The following is a 16,390-nucleotide window of genomic DNA, read 5'->3' on the forward strand; positions in this document are numbered from 1 at the left end:
AAACATTCTTCTCCTACTTAATAGAACTCACATTTTTAGTTCAATACACAGCTGCTCCCAGCAAGTGAAACTGTCTTCCACCCTCACTTGCAGCTATGTGAGAGTCTTGTGGTTAAGCGTTATCTTGTGGCCAGAATGAAAGCAAAAGTGGCACATAGGGTCTTTTCCTTGCCTTTTCTCCCACCTACTGACTAGATTAGGAACTCAATGAATGAGACTTCAGAAGTGATCTCAGACTTTGAAGAATAGTAGGACATATGCCAGGAAACTGAATTGGAAGGCTGGACAGTGTCAAAGTTCCTTGGATCATAAAGTGTCATATTGGCTCTGCACTGCTTGCCTCCAGAAATGCTTTGGGAGAAAATGAAACATTTTTTTCAGCCCCAAGGTTTTCTTAATTTGAATGTGAGGTCACATACAGCAAAACCTAATTATAACGAACACATTTGGATTTAATGGAGCTACAGAGGTCTGGGAAACTGAGAGCAATTGCAGGTGTTTATTTCATTTTTTTTTTTTGAGCTTGAAAACTAAATGCAGTTAGAACAAGAGCTATGTATGTACTTCGAAATGAAATTTATTTTATTGTTTGTTTTTATTACAAAGGAGTGCATGGCCATTTTGGAAAGAACACACAGGTAAAACAGAAAATGAAAGAATGACCATATTTTTACTAGCTGGAAGGACCAGTTCTAGCCATATTAACATTCATAATCTAGAGCTATTTCAGAATACCTTGCAAAGAGTTTAATAGCTTTATTTTCTAGTGCTTATTAGATATCACATTTTTGGAAAAGGATTTATTTTAGGCATATATGTGAATGCTTGAATGTATGTCTGTACACCACACATGTGTGTTGTGTGGCACTATTCCTGAGGATATATGAACAAATATTAACCCTGGATAGGGAAACAATGAGAGACAAAAGTACTGATACTACCAAAGTCCAAATTAGTGAACTAATGATATTTCTTGGAGTCAGTTGCAGGAACATAGATGAGCGGTTACCTACAGGAGCAGAAATGACTCGGCATCAACAAAGTCCACCTCAAGCGTGGGCCACAGTGCATGAGAGCTGGACCCCTAGAGACCGCTGCACAGCTGCAGGCAGCTCAGTACTTGACAGAGTATTCTTTTCACATAGGTCCATTGGTCTGAGCCTTTTCCAGGTGGGAAGCCTGGCTGGTCCAAGCCTATTTTAGGCAGCTCATCTTATCTGAGAGTATCTCTCAGAGGGACCTTGTGAATCGAGTCAGTTGTAAGGACTTCCTGATATCTTTGAGCTGTTAACTTCCCAAGCTAAAAAGCTTTCCTGCAGGAGAGAGTATGTCACCTTCTTTAGAACATCCTGTGTCTTTATGAGTTTTCCTTCAAGATAGTTTTTTTTTTTTTTTTTTTTTTTTTGCCTCCCTGAGAGAAAATTGCTACACAACCGTGTGCAGTGCCTTCAAGCACTAGAAGAGGGTACTGGTACCCTCCAGGGGGTACTGGTTAGTTCATATTGTTGTTCCACCTGTAGGGTTGCAGACCCCTTTAGCTCCTTGGGTACTTTCTCTAGCTCCTCCATTGGGGGGTCCTGTGTTCCATCCAATAGCTGACTGTGAGTATCCACTTCTATGTTTGCCAGACACTGGCCTAGCCTCACAAGAGACAGCTATATCAGGGTCCTTTCAGCAAAATCTTGCTGCTATAAGCTTTTTATCAGGTGTCTTCCTTTATTGCTGTCCATCTTATACTCTGAAACACGGTCTCTCACTGGAACTAGGGTCTACCATTCTGTGAGACCAGCTGGCTGTCAAGCCCCAGGAATCTACTTCTCTGCCTTCCCAGAGCTGGAATTACAGGTCCATGATACTATGCCTGTATTTTTAAACATAGATATTGGGGATCTAAAATTAGGTTTTCATGTTTATGTGATGAGTTCTTAACTGACTGAGATATCTTCCCAGAATCTATGTTTCAGATATTTAGATTTCAGTAGTCTTTCAAAAGTAGAATGTATTCTTTCTGAGGACAGACTGGAGCATTAGCCATCTTTGTGTCCTCATTCAATACCAAGCACAGTACCTTGAATTTGGTAGGTGAGCTGACATCATTCATCTGCCCTTTCTACTTCATTAGTCACCTTTCTCCACTCTACGCCTGTCTCCAAAGGCCAAACACTATACATCATATTAATAAGCTGTCACCTTCTCTGGATCCCCATCTGAATAACCTAAATCCCTGAAGAAAAATTAAAATAAGGTAAATGAAAAAAAAAAGAATAAGGAATCAAAGGAGCAAGATCAAGGTTTTTATTCTCTTGCCCTTCCATGGTGATACGTCAACTTTCCATAGCTCACTGACCCTGGAAGAACTCTTTTTTAATTTTTTATTGGTTGGTTTGTTTATTTACCTTTCAAATGTTATTCCTCCTCCTGGTTCTTTCCTCTATGAAAACCCCCATCCCACTCCCACCCCCTGCCTCTATGAGGGTGCTCTCCCACCCATCCACTGCCCTACCATTCTCCTACACTGGGCCATCAAGCCTCTGGAAGAACTCTTACTAGGGGATTCTCTCTTTCCAGGATTTTGAATGGTCTTCTTATCTTCGTCTCCCTATCTCGGCTGTCTTTATGTTCTTGTGCTGTCTATATGTATCCCTGTCTCACCTTTGTAAGCTGTACAGAGTTTCCAAGTAATACACACACACACACACACACACACACACACACACACACACACACACGTATATTGTGCTATACATTTTCTGTTGAGACACTGACTGATAGACTCAACATCTAACCCATATATACTAATAAACTCAGTACTCTTCCAAAGGTTATATTTGTTTGAAAACAAAGTATGCCTAAAATGTCCATCACATTAAACCTGTTAGCCAATTCTTTCAAGATAAATAACTTAAACCTGTCCTTAGGATTTTTAACAAGAATAAGTCCTAAATATTTTTTAACCATTCAGAGAAGTACCTCTTTATTTGTCTTTTAAATCTGTAGGGACAGTAGGGTAAGATCTTCTCTATTCTGAGTTTATACTGATAACTAAAACCCTTGATTTGCAAAATTTCCCCAAGTCTAATGCCTATTTATGAAGATGGACAATGGCTTAATTTATTTTCAAAGATAATTTTTCAAAATTATAATGACATAAATTAGAGGTACTTTGAGTTATATTGTAAGTCAAATAAATTAGTTTCTGTCTTGACATATGTAAATTAAACCTTGATATTTAAGAAGAGAAATGTCCCCCATGGCCATTGATGAGCCCTCACTCTGTGGTTTATAAATCAAGGGTACAATTTGAGACTAAAATATTTCTTGTAAAATAGGATGTCAAGAGCTCCTTGTTAAATTCACTGTAGCAATTAAGCTCTCAGGTGAGAAAATGCCTCTTGCCCAGTGGCTTATTAACTCTGCCATTCGGCCCTCCATTTATAGGAACTGCTCTTCATGCTAAGGACACATTAGGATAACTTTTCATCCCATTCTAGTGACAAGTTTGAGAAGAGGGATGGCTTGCTGTTCACCTCTTTCAATCTAGGCAGAGACCAGGTCTGTACCAGTTTACAAAGGAGAGGAAGGATGGTGAATGACTAATGTTGCCAGGTCTTTGCCATGGAGGTAATGTCCTCTGGGGCTGTATGTTATCTGCAGCAAGTGATTCCCAGCAGCCATGGTAATTTTCTCTTAAGTCCCCCTCTAGCTTTATACCTTCACTTATCACAATTCTGTATTAAAATGCATAATCAGTTTTATATTATTACTTTGACTTTTGAAATGATGATGATGATGATAAAAGAGGAAGGGGAAGGGAGGGAAGGAGAGAGATGAGGAGGATAGAGGATTTTGATTTGTTTGTGCCAGAATTCAGAGGAAGAATTAAGTGCCTATATAAGTCAAGGTAGGTTTATCAGACTGAACAAGCATAGTGGGTAGAAGATAGGCTCAACATCCCTGGTCGAAGTGATGCCACTCATAAAAATGGACACTAGTCTAGCACTTACATTGCCCTAGCTGCTCTGAGTAGCTCTTTCTATAAACACAGTTACCAGCTTCACTACCATTGTTCAGATGTGGGATTTGCCACTGCTTAGAACAGTTATGTCATTGGTGTTAGAACCCAGGAGACTTGGAGGTAGGAGAGATATCCAGAGTGGAAGTGAACTTTCTTCACACCTAGCAGTTTTACCTAGGACCAACTTTTCATGCCCAGGAACACTCAGATAAAGGGCATGTTCTCTATCTTGCTGTGAGTGCAATGCTTCTCTGTCTGGTTTAATGTCAGCAGCCTGATTAGCACCGGTGTCTGGGAAATCACCTGCTTGCCATGCATCCACCTTCCCCATTCATCTCAGTCTCTGGGAGGTGAGAAGAATGGCAGCAGAGGCCAGAGAACATCCTGGTGCTGGTGGCTCTCCCGGGGTTGGCTGCACCTGCAGGTCAGCAGAGCTAGGGGGCTTAGTTGCTATATTTTCTGCAGAGTAACCTGTGAAGTTGGTTTGAAAGGTTCTTTCAGAAGCTTGGGTAATGTGAACTTTGATTACTTCCTAGAAGGCCCGTTCAAAGGAGTGGATTCTGGGTGTGTGGAATTTGCTTGCTACTTTAGTATAGAGTGAGGACCAGCTGGATTTGGGAGGCAGGCTGGTTGCTGTATACAGTCAGGCATTTCATCCAGCCTGACAGCTGCATGCTTGTAGGGAGAGGGCTATCTTTTAATAAAGCAGGGTTTTAAGAAGTCAGTTATGTGAACTGAATGATGGGATTTTTCAAGTCCGTTCCCCTCCCCCCCACCACTTTGGATAATCACCCTGGGCATACTTTTAAAGCTGTCACGCTTAAGATATTTATTTTGATCAAACTCTTTTTATTTGATGTGAAATTTACTTAAGGGAAAATAATCGCTCATTTGAATTTTCATGCCAGACCTTGCTTAAGGCCATCAGAACTTAATTAAAATAAATTTGGGGTCAATTCTTCCTAGGTCAAGTGCCTGCATCTTCTTCTATATCCACTGCTGCTTTTACAAATAAAAGACAGAAATTCAACTACAGTTGGATATACATTTTATACTCGTAATACTTAAGTGTGAGTTTGAGTCTTGTATAAAAGCTTAACTACCAAGAATCAAATTCAAGGTGGGCAATGCATGCTTATTTGCATGTATTCCAGACTGCTCAAGACAATCCATTGGCATTGATGCCTTCAGAGTCATGCAGTATTGTGGACTAATGGAGTAGCTTCCCTGATGACGTGAATTGGATCCCCAGAACTCCACGTGGAACCAAACCCTGAGACTTGTCCTGTGACACTTGTGGCAAGGCACACCTGCACTCTCAATACACAATAATGATAAATAGAATTAAAGCATGAGGTACTGCAAAGATGAAAACCCTTCTAAAATATTTTTTCTAGAAAAAAGTTATTTGAAAAAAAATCACAACTAATTTTGTCTGAGAGAATCGGTTTCCTCATTTTTTTAAGATGCTTTTCTGATGTTTACAAAAAATTATTGCTTTTATATAGATGTGGGGGTATATGATGGGTATATTTCTGCCAGAGGTCAAAAGTGGCTTGAGCATTTTTGAACTGACTTTCCTATCCTATCAGAATTTGCTCTGCAGTGGAGAGACAACATTTAACACAAACAATTCAACTGTCTTCTCCTGGTCTGCAGCCACTAATCTTTGTTTCACAAAATCAAGCTGGACAATTGCATGGTATCTCTGTGATATTAACGGAATAGATTCCCCTCCAGTAGCTTGCTTTGGTTCTCTCTTTTAAACGGGTCTCTTTGTCTTGCCAACATGGCCTTCATTTCAGCCTGTGATTATGTGAGAAATAGCCTTTGTTATTCTTTGAAACTTTTCCACTCTCTGTGGCTTCCAGTGAATTCATCATTGTTCAGACATTTAGCTTTGCTCTCTTAGAGGTATAGAAGTATTTTATTTTATTTTCTTTAGCAAGGTTCAGTGTGCTTGCCAAAATACAATAGCGATTGTTAGCTAATCATTACTGTGTGTGAAGCAGACAAAAACTCTTTAAAATGAATGTAGGTTTGTTCTGCAGCGACAGCAATTCTAACTCACTGTTTCCTATCATTTTATGGCAGTGGCTGAAGCTAAAGCTTGACTTAAACCTTTGTTAAGAGGTAAGGGAAAAGCAACCATATCACGAGAACCTCTTTCCTAGCTGGCATGAGTGTGAGATCTACAAAGCTTGTATGTCTTGTCTATGCCATGGTTAGTTCTAATCCTTCCCTACCACAAACATCTAGATGTAATGTTGGACAGAGCTGGCTGAGATCAGTGTGGGGTTTTATTTTGTATGTTTTAAAGGCAAGTTCTCATGTAGAATATGCTGGTCTTAAACTCACTATATAGCTGAAGACAATTTTGAACTTTCCATCTTCCTGTTTCCTCCCCCCAGAGCGATGGGGTCACAGGCCATGTCATCACACAGTTTGTGTGATGATAGGGACTGAACCCAGGGCTTGATGCAAGCTAGGCAATCACTCTTCCAACTTAGCCACACTTGCAGCCATGGTGTGGACATTTCTTACGTGCCATGGCCATAAAGAATTTTCTAAAATGTCTTTCACTGTGAAGAAACTTTTGAAGAATTGTTGCATAGTCCTTAATCCAAGGTAGAAGCCAGGTGATATTTTTTTTCAGCTTCCCTTGTTATTGAGTAAAGTCACGTGACTCAGAATATACTAATAAGATATAGGTACAGGAGAAGGAATAGGACAAAGAAGACAGGTCATGGAGGGCACAGAATTTCAGGAGTGGTGGTAGAGGCATTGGGCTTTTGGGAAGAACCTTTGGGAAGGGGATTCCTGGTGGTCAGAGTTCGACTGGTGTCTAAGCTTCTGTGTTTGTGACCAGGAGAAGTAGGACCCCCACTATGGTGGTGGCAAAATGTAGTTTTGGGTCACTCTTTGGAACACAGTCCTTCAGCCACATTGGAGACATCAAGGTGACCCAAATCCTTTGTTATGTATTTTGTTTGTTTCAGAATATTATGGTCAATCCCACATACTTAGGCTGATTCCATTTCCTAGCCATTGGTAATTGAACTGCAGAGACTATGGACACGCAAATGTCTCTGCAGTTGGGTGTAAAGTCTTCTGTGTATATGCCTAGGAGTGATACATAGTGGGAATCACAAGGTAGTTCTATTTTTGGTCCGCTTAGCAGCAAGCCCAATTTACCTGCTATGCCATCTCATCAGCCCCTTGCCCATGTTGCTGCTCCATAAAAAAGCTTTTCTTGATGCCTGCCTTTTCATATGAGAAATCTCTACGTCAATTTCAATGGTTCCATTCCCATCAACAGTGGATAAGAGTTCCCTTTTCAGTACACCCCTTCCAATGTTAGTCATCACTGTCTACTCCGACTGAGGGGAAACAGAATCTGTATGTAGTTTTAAACTGTGTTTCCTTAACAGCTCAGAATACTGAACACTTTTAAGAGTATTTACTTGTTACTTGTATTTCTTGTTTGGGGAAGGTTTTGTTCCATGGCACATTTTGTAAATCGAGTTTTTGTGTATTAATGCTTAGTTATATATGTTCTTTGTACATTTTAGATACTAATCCTCCATCAGGCTACAGTTTTTTTTATCACATCTTAATAACTTAGTGCATATGCTCATGCATGCTTGCTATAGCTTACATGTGGAGGTCAGAGAGTAACTTCTGGCATTTGGTTCTTGCTTTCCACTTTGTGGGGATTCAAATTCAAGTTTGGCAGGCTGGCAGTAGGCATACTTTATCTGTGGAGCCATTTCCTCAGCCCCTTCTCTGTATTGTGACTCCACTTGAAACTTCTTCAGGTGCCTGACTTTTCTATATGGCTACCTGCAGTTGTTTTTTGTCATTTCTTATAAACTAGTATTTCACAATTAATGGGGCCCTTAATACTTTTGATTTTATATGACCACATCATATGCATTCATTCCCTCTGGGTGTACTTTTTGTTTTTCTTTATCCTTTTAAATGACCCAGAAATTCAATAAGAGGATGAAGTGAAGAAAAACAGCTTTGTCGGTTGGAAACAAGTCACCCAATGAAATTATAGCCTTAATTTTCAGCCTGACCTTTCTTTTAATTTATTTGGAATTTCATGACTTCAAAGAAAATAGACTGTTTACTGAGGAATGCGTTGTCCACCTTTCCCATGGGAAAATTTGAAAATCAAAGCTTGAATTGCATAATCTAATGACAACAGAAATGTTTGTTGTTCCTTTTTATGCCCCTGAAGAGTGAAGGCTGTTCATGCAGTTTTGCAGCCATTATTATTGGCAAAGTGATTTCATGGCATTTCCATAATTAAAAAAACCCCACAACAACAATAATTTTCATGACTTGTGGCACTGGTCATTGATTCTCAATCTGTAACATATATGCAAATCCCCTGGGGTTCTTGTCAAAGACATTCTAATTCCATAGGTCTGAGGTAGGGCCAGATTTTTGAAAGGTTCATAGACAATGTCCCTACCACTAGTCCACAGGCTACACTCTGCAAGCAAGGGCAAGGAAAACACACACACACAGGAGAGAGAGAGACAGAGAGAGAGAGACAGAGAGAGAGAGACAGAGAGAGAGACAGAGAGAGAGACAGAGAGAGAGACAGAGAGAGAGACAGAGAGAGAGACAGAGAGAGAGACACAGAGAGAGACATAGAGAGAGACATAGAGAGAGACATAGAGAGAGAGACACAGAGAGAGTCAGAGAGACAGAGAGAGAAAGAGACCACCCAGCCCTCATAGTCTTTAACCTCTAAATTCACTCTCTTCAGAAATAGCAACTCACCTTACAGAAGACTGGAGAAACTTTCAAAATATTAACATTTAGTCTTTATGATTAATAGCCATCACTGACCGTCTTGTATAATGTTCTTCTGGATCGTAAAGAGAACCAAGAAATAGATTCAAATAGAGGACTAGAAGGAGTAGACACAGAAGAATTATGATAGCCTCTTCAACCATTTTGGCACACAGTATTAAGCTTGTAGAAGGATGTCCTCTGTTTGGGTAGTATTTTAGAATCCTACCTCATTCTTCAATTCTCTCTACATCAATGTTTTGTTTCTCATAGCTTTCAGTAAAATAGCAGTGGTCCTGTGCTGGACAGTTTTATGTTAACTTGATACAAGCTAGAGTTACCAGAGAGGAGGAAGCCTCAATGGTGAAAATGCCTCCATAAGATCAGGCTGTAGTCTAGCCTGTAGGACAGTTTATTAATTATTGATTGATGTGGGAGACCCCACCCATGATAGCTGCTGCTGTCCCTGAGCTCCTGGTCCTAGGTTCAGTAAGAAAGCTGGCTGAGCAGGCCATGTTTAGCAAGCTAGTAAGGAGCACTCCTCTATGGCCTCTGCATCAGCTCCTGCCTCCATGTTCCTGCCCTCACTGCTTTTCATAATGAACTGTTATATGAAGCAAAATAAACCCTTTACTCCACAGTTTTCTTTGGTCATGGTGTTCATCAATAGTGACTGTAACTAAGGCAAGGCCTATTATTTGACTCTGGACTTGGCCATGTGACTGAATTTAGTTGATGGGAAGTAAGCAGAGGAAGCAATCAGCGGTTTAATTTGCACTTCAGTATTGGTGATTTTTCCTTCTCCATCTTTAGTGTCGCCGTGAGAACAACACACCTAGGAGGGTTTACCAGTTTTAGAAGAAAGATGAAAAGGGATCAGGACACTGCTATATCTGCCTCTACTCACTCCCCTGGACTCAGTCTGCTCAGTCAGCCTTCAGACACTTGAGAAACACAAAGGGGTTTTTGCTTTCAGCTACTCCATTTTGAAATGGCTTGTCATATACCAGAAACAACTCCATTCAACTGAGTAGGACATCTAATGCACTGAGGCTCGGGTAGAACTGAATAGGGAGAAGCTGGAGGGTGGGGTGATCAGGAGTTGAACACATGACAACAACGGCTGGAAGGAAAAGAGGGAAAATAGAATGGAGTTCAAGCTGATTGAGAGAAAGAATGTGAAGTGAGAGGGTTAGGGAGATGGCCTATCTGGGAGAGGCCAGGGAAAAGGAAACAAAATTAAAAATTCCTGCAACTCTAACAATAACAACAAAGGTCTAAATAGCTAATCTAGACTAGAGAGGCCAGCCTCTTGAGTGTAGTATCTCAGGACAGTTAGCAATGGTGGAAGCAGATGTAGCAGCAAGCAGATAACATCTCAAAACCAGGAAAAAGAAAGTGAGCAGCCAGGCTTGCTCCTTTTACAGTAGTCTTCTCAAAAATACCAAGAGGTCACACAAGAACTGTCTGACTCCTTAATGATTTAAGGATCTTCAGCTAGGTCCCCCTCTTACAGGGTGCCACAGAGCTCCCAACATATCCAAACAGTAAGATGAAGCAAATAATATTTGCTTTTATAATAATAAAATTCTGGAGATAGTCATCGCATGCAAGTGGAAACAAGTTTGAAGTTTTATTTATTATTTTTAAATTATGTATATATGTGTATGTCTGTGTTGCAGGAGTAAACACAAATGTGTGTGGGTGCTCAGGGAATCCAGAAGTGGACATTAGGTTCCCTAGAGCTGGAGTTACTAGGAATTGTCAGATGTTGGTCATTGGATCCAAAGTCTGGTCCTAGATAAGAGCTGAAAGTATTCTTAACTGCTGAGCCATCCCTCATGTCCAGGAAAACAGGTTCAGCAGTGTATTTACATGAGACCACTGATCTGATGTTTGCAGTATCTCCCATCTCTGATGCACACAAAGTTCCAGGAAGGAAGAATCATGATCACTCGCTTCACAGTTGAGTCTTCAGCACCTGAACCACCATCTGGTACAGAAACAGGGCTCAGTTACCATTTCCTCGGTGAATGGAGGCTAGATGTTCTTTTCATGTTCTCAGTCACAGTAGTCCTCCAAAGGAATGCATTCACACCGAGACACGCTCAGTGTCCCTCAGCTTCGCAACTGCAACTCTGAGCTTGAGACTCTGCCAACAAGTCCAAGCAAGAAAGGCTTGTGCTGCTTAGAAAATGTGCCATGTGCCAAGCTCAGCGCGATTTAGCCGAGGCCAGATGGAGTCGTGCTTTCCAGAAGCCTTGGGTAAATGGCAAGTGAGTACAGTGTTGCAAAGTAGAATTGATTACATTTTCTGGCAACTCTCCCTGTTAGCCAGCCATGGAAGGGAGAGAGGAAGTGTGCTCAGCACGCGGGCTTGCAGATATTTACCACTCTTGAGATTCAGTGTCAATGCCCAGAAGAACGTGAGCCCTGCTGGGTTGGGCTGTGGCGAGCATTCTTAGTTTTCATGCACTCAGACTCGCATGGCTTTCCCCACTACATTATGATGCACCCTTTCCTTCCATGTGTCCCAGAATGAGCCAAGCGCTGCAACAGTTAGCTTCATTTCCAACATCTTTCCCCCTTAGAATCTCTGAAGACTTCATAAGCTGTAATGGTCCTTCCAGATGAGCTCTTTTGTAATCACACTCCACATGACGGTGTAAAAATGATTATTATAGTTTCACCTTAATATAAGGAGATTTATTTGGCCAATAGAAAATCCAGCCCATTCAGGAAGGCTCCTGTTAACTGCTTCTGGGCTCATCAAGGTCTGTGGGAATCTGGAGAATCAGAAATGCAGGTTTAGTCTCTGGTAATGTACATTTGAAGAAATCCAGGCGCAGAATTTCCATATTTTGCCTTTGTGGGGTATGTTATAGACAGAGGAATATAAGGAGTAGAAGGGCATGTGTCTGGGGGAAGATGTGGCTGGAAGAATATGGTGTGATGCAGGGATGCAGCCTTTCCCTGCCCTCTCCTGAGTGTTTAGAATAGGACCAGCTCCCCAGTGGTTGCAGAACTGTGTCTTGTTTGTGTTTCTGAATGCCCACTACATTCTGGCACAAGATTTTCTTTTGTCTGAGCATGTGTAACCCTCTGGCTGGTGGTAGAATGAATCCCACCACCTCATCTCCTTGATGTCTACCTTTCTGACAACATCCAACATCCTTTAAGTGGGAAGTCCTGTTTTAGTCTTATTATCCTTGTGTTTATTTATACTAAAACCACATTTGAGGTTAATGAGATAGCCTAGTGGATAAAGGTACTTCTTATGAAGCCTGACTGCTGAGTTGGATCTCCTGAATACACATGGTGGAAAGAGAGAACTGATTCTCTCAAGTTTTCCTCTGACACATGCATATACACACATACATGTGCATGTATACAGAAGTATAATCAAATGCTTCAAAATACTATATTTTATAAATAAAAGCTATATTTTTGCTATATGTATAATTACCTCTCTATTCTAAAATTAAATCTATTTATGAATGGAGATATTAGAATCAGACTGTAGCTTGGGGTCTGGCTAAGATAACAACCTTGGCTGGACCACTCATATACAACAGGGCTAAAAATCTGAATATTAGTGTAAAGAGAGGGAAAAGAGACTAATTCAATGTATCCAAATTTATAAAGTGGCCCCAACAATCAGGGTCCTAATATGAGGTTTTAGTTAAAATAAAAGGCAAGTTGTGTATATAACAAAGCAGGTGTGGTCAAGTTATAGTCTTGTCCATTGCTGATTTATCATTATCCTGGCTCCAATGTTTACTGTAAAATCTTCCTGTGGGGGGAAATTCTTCCTCTTTCTGGCACCACCCTTTCCCTTATCTTAGTATAAGATTCCTGGGAAAATTCCAAATTCTTGGGGACCACTGTTGGAAAGTCTCATAGCCAAAGAGAATTCACATTTTTTTTTAGATCTTCACTCCTGACAGGTTGGTGACAACTTTATCACAGATATAACTGTAAAGGAGGGCCAATGAGGCTTTTTATAAAAAAGGTCTGTTTAAATAGATATTGCAGGCTGTGTGGTTCACATGATCTATGTCTCAGTGACTTGACTCTCAACAGGACTGTGGAAGTGAAACCTTGCCACATTCAGTGAACAGACAAATGGCTATGGATATATGCCAATAAAACTTTAAGGACTTGGGTTGTGGACCATCAATTGCCAATTCCTGCCATAAATAATTATTAGTTACAATAATGCCTTTATTTTCATAGTGTGTGAACAGGTGTGGACTATTCTATAGTCTCTCCTATTCTCTCAGCATTCTGATGTTCTGCTTGTTGAGTAGTTTCTCTCCTTTTCCATGTGGCCAGTGGAGGATATGTACAGTTCCAGGTGCTCAAAATGATCTCCGTGTTCCACAAGGCTATCATGCTCTCACTATTTTGATCTTTCTCTCCCCTCTTCCCTGTGCTTAGTTCCCCAGACTCCTTGTTGCTCCTGAGCATACTAGGCACATCCTTTCCTCAAGACCTTGACCCTATCTTTTCTGAGAGGGGGGATAGATTTTACTCTAGATTCATTCTATATTCTCCAGCTCACTGATCTGAAGTCTCCTTTTCAGTGAGACAGTGTGTTATGTGCACACCCACAGACCTGTGTATGTTGTGGGGGGCAAAGGGGATAACAGGTGTCCTGCTCTATCACTTTCTACTTCTCTTAGACCATGGAGCTAAGCTGGAAGCCAGCAAGCTACAGCAGCCCCCATGCTCCTTCTTTCCCCAACAGTACTGTATTTGAGTCCTCATCCAGCCTTTCATATAGGTGCTGGGAAATTGATCTTAGTGTGTAGCAAATGGTCTTACTTGCTGAACCCCCTCTCTAATCCTTCAGGTAGACCTTTTGATTGTCTGAATTAGCAAATCTAATAGAGGACTGGCTAAAATAATGAAAGGATGTAGGCGAGATTACAGAGGGCGGTGATAGTAGACTGGTTGAGGGAGAAAGAAAAACTGAAACAGCCCAGATTCTATGTTCTCTGAGTCACAGAGATGGATGCTGACAGATCTAATCCCTTCCATTGGAAACTGGGACAGAGGCCCCTGATGTCAACAGAACCAGAGCCACACGTATGGAATGGCTCCTGCCATTGACATCACTATTGGAAGAGAGACCCAAGAGCTTGCCTTGGTAGCTGCAGTTGCTTGGAGCATCATCAGAAACTGCAAAACTGTTGCTTCCATTTCCCTTTTGTTTATTGTTGCCTTACCTTGTTGCTAGGAGATAGTGTCTGGACCAGGTATTTCCAGGTTCTTAGCATCTTCTTCAAAGGAACGGAAAGAAGGCATACAAGACTGCAACAGAACAAGGAAATTTTATTCAAAACAAAATGACAGTACTATCAGAAGTACTCTGTCTTGGATGACAGCAGTCCCTATGAGTGGCAAAACTCAAGGACACAGAATATTGTTTTGAGCTTCTGCTCATGGGCTTCAAGAGAGAGGAGTTTTTATGCTAAGGCATGTAGAAGAGGAGGCTCTCTGTTTTGATTTGTCAGGCTCAGGTTATGAATGGCTTTGTTTACTATGCATGTCTCTTCCCACGATGCATTTGAATTTTATCATATACATACCCAATTATACACAGGCCTAAGATGGTACATAGGGCATTTCCCCTAAAAGGTCCCCAGAAGACCATGTTTATGCTATTATGCACACACATGAACACATCTCTCTCTGTGTCTAGAAGGAACCATACATATAAATCTTCAGTCATGGTCCTCATGCTTGCGTAGCATGGTCTGGGTATCCTGGTTCCACACATCCTTGTCTTTATTTTTAGTTATTTAATTTTTATTGTTTGAAATTTTATATATGTATATAACATATTTTAATCAAACCTACCCCATATTTCCTCTCTTTCAATTTCTCCCCTATCACCCTGGAGGGCAAGTGCCACCAGACAGGCATAAGAACTGGTAAGGCTGAGTGAGCTCAAACCACAGGAATCTAAAGAGAGTTGAGAGCAGCATGAGTAGTGCGGTTTCTTACTTGTCTTTGTTCCTGCTCTGGAACAAATAACTGTGACACCTAACTGAGAGGACCATGGTTACTCAGTCTCATAGCATAGCGCATGGAGTTCTTCTTCATGTGAATGAGGTATCTAGATAGCCTCAACCTTCAGCCAATGACCTTCCCTTCCTGGGTATTCTCATACCCTTCCTTCAAGATATATATAATCCCTGGTTCACCCTAAATAAAGTTTATATATTCATATCTATTCCTAATAAAGCAATATGAACAAGCATGGACTGTCTGCTTCATTAAAGATCTTCAATAAAGATTATCATGAGGAAGGTCTTAGCCTAAAAGAGCAATGCCTGAAACCCCTGAGGAAGGATTTTCTTTCCTTCTGCCCCTCTGGTACTCAGCACTTGTTTCCAATGTTGACTATACTCTGCTCGACCCAGGCTCCATTTCTTCCTGCCTGCCTGGCATGTAGACACCTGGATGGGAAACACAGACCAATGACCTCAGTCCCTGGCTTCTCTCCAGGCACTGGAGGCATCTTGATACCCAGAAAGCAGACCATAAACCACAGCATTCACCCTAAACCCCGCTGTTCTTCTTCTGTAGCATGTAGTGGCATCTGATGCCTCAGTGGGAAACATGTCCTGTTCTGGCCTATAATCCACCTTCTCCTTGTTGGTGATATCTGGATACCCGCATCAGAGAAGTACAATGTGGTATGACATCCCTCCACCATGTTGCCCTTTCAACTCCATGAGATTCTTTTGGTTTAATTTTAAAAGTTCACTGAGTTTTCTTATGAGAGTTACCCATATGTACACAAATGTTGGACAATCTAAGCCCTAAGGGATTATTGTAGAAGAAGGAGCAGAACGATTATAAAAACAATTCTTGCCAGATTGCTCACATGACCTTATAATAGCCATGACTGCAGGCAGAAGACCTGCACAAGATTAATCAAATTAAAATCGCAGTATAGATGGAGGGGGGTGCTTCTGAGCAGAAGAGGTGTGGGAAATTGATGGCTTCTAGGGAAAGGAAAATAGATTTTCATCAGTATGTGACCCCTTAGAGCATATATACTGTTTCTTCTTGTAAGGACACAAACCATGACTTCATTTTTAATTTTATCATCTCTGTATAGGCCTTAGTTCTAAGGTACTAGTATTTGGGTCACTAGCATATTAATTAGGGAAAGTTCAAAGCAGAAGTATTTCCTAAATGTTACATGTAACAGGCTAGGTTTCCTCGTGTGTGTGTGTGTGTGTGTGTGGAGGGGTAGGCCAGAGGCCAGCCTCTTGTGTCCCATCTATTTTGTTTTAGAACCCCTTTATATTTTGTTTTAGAGATAAGGTAACTGGCTTGGGTCTTTCCAGACCTCAGTGAAACTGCTGGCCAATGGGTCCCCTGACTCAGCCTGTCTCAACCTTCTCAGCACTCGGGTTGCATGTATATACCACTATGTCTAGCTTTTTAGATGGCTATTGGGGATCTGAATTTAGTTCCTCATGTGTATATAGCAAGCACTTTGTGAACTTATCCATTTCCTCAGCTCAAATTTCATCTTTATATCGA

The sequence above is a fragment of the Mus caroli genome, unplaced genomic scaffold (genome assembly GCF_978045245.1).
Source record: "Mus caroli unplaced genomic scaffold, Mus_caroli_1 scaffold_7, whole genome shotgun sequence".
NCBI lineage: Eukaryota > Metazoa > Chordata > Mammalia > Rodentia > Muridae > Mus > Mus caroli.